This window comes from Cebus imitator, unplaced genomic scaffold (genome assembly GCF_001604975.1).
Source record: "Cebus imitator isolate Cc_AM_T3 unplaced genomic scaffold, Cebus_imitator-1.0 Scaffold64, whole genome shotgun sequence".
In the NCBI taxonomy this organism is placed as follows: Eukaryota; Metazoa; Chordata; class Mammalia; order Primates; family Cebidae; genus Cebus; species Cebus imitator.
The window spans coordinates 3,163,037-3,164,552 of NW_016107379.1; the positions used below are offsets into that span (position 1 = coordinate 3,163,037).

At 39.1% G+C, this 1,516-nt stretch overlaps 1 protein-coding gene across 1 annotated transcript in view; it reads left to right on the forward strand.

Moving 5' to 3' along the window:
• COPS4 (COP9 signalosome subunit 4) overlaps nt 1–1,516 on the forward strand; it is a 52,041-nt gene that overhangs the window by 41,188 nt on the left and 9,337 nt on the right. The window lies entirely within an intron of this gene.

Sequence of the window (1,516 nt, forward strand, 5' to 3'; positions counted from 1 at the left end):
ATATATATATATATATATATATATATATTTTCACAAATCTTACTGCAGGATTTTCTATGTTAAGGAAAAATTTGAAACTCAAATTGTTATATCATTATGCATGTTATGTCATTTATTATGTTATATCATTTATGTTCATTTATGCATCAAATATTTATTGACCACATACCATGTATCAGGCATATGGAATGACAGTTGCATTTCCTATTCAGCAACTCATTAAACTAATGGAGGCAGACAGGTAAGTGGATCCCTTGACTTTTTCATTGTCTAATACCTTCTCAGCTGCTTATTCCCACCTCATTTGTACCCTGGACCTTGCTGTACTCAGAACTGTTCCACTTGTAAAATTTTTATTTGAAATATCTCACTCTGGCCATAACCTTTTTCCTGTTTCTCTAGTGGTCTGTGGTCTGTCTCCATTACTTGCAGTTGAATTCTTCCTTGACCTTATTGGAGTTTCTGGTCCATTGACTCTTCTGTTTTTATCCAGTTAGCACAATCTTTTTTGTGCTGGAGAAGAGTCAGTCATCAGACAGGCTGATTCCTCTATAAATTCAAGGTCCTCAGCACTACATGGGATTCATGGTACATTTCTCTAGTCTACTCCTTTTCCTATTTTGCAATGACTATTTCAGTTTTGTTTTTTCATAAATCTCTGACTTTTCTCCCCATTTACTCTCAGTAGAAAACCTTGTTTCCTATTTCAAAGGGGAAAAAAAGCTATCAGTGTGAAATATTTTAACTTCTTTGTTAGTTTTTTTATTATTTTTTTTTCCTCTGATTCAATTTGTTATTTTAACTTTTTTGTTTTGTTTTGTTTTTGTTTTTGTGACAGTCTTGCTCTCTCACCAGGCTGGAGTGCAGTGGTGCAATCTTGGCTCACTGCAACCTCTGCCTCCTGGATTCAAGCGATTCTCCTGCCTCAGCCTCCCGAGTAGCTGGGACTACAGGTGTGCCACCATGCCCAGCTAATTTTTCTATTTTTTAGTAGAGACAGGATTTCACCGTGTTGGCCAGGATGGTCTCGATTTCCTGACCTTGTGATCCGCCCTCCTCGGCCTCCCAAAGTGCTGGGATTATAGACGTGAGCCACCGTGCCTGTCCCTATTTTAACTTCTTTATCAGATGTATAAACACTTTAATTTTAGATGTAGATGTGAATCTTTTTCTTCCTTCATGTTTTACTGCAGGTGGCTTCCATCTCCCTGTATGGTTCTTCCACTCATGCTTTGGACCTTTTCTCTGACCCCTGTCCCTCTCCCCTCCCCCTAAAAAACTGGTTTAGGAGCCTGAGATTAGCAGTTATTTTTGTCTGTTTTCATCCTTTTTTTTTTTCCCCATCAATATTTACACATCCTCATGGATCCCCCATTTTAATGAAAATTCTTTTTTTTTTTTTGAGACAGAGTTTCGGTCTTGTTACCCAGGCTGGAGTGCAATGGCGCGATCTTGGCTCACCGCAGCCTCCGCCTCCTGGGTTCAGGCAATTCTCCTGCCTCAGCCTCCTGAGTAG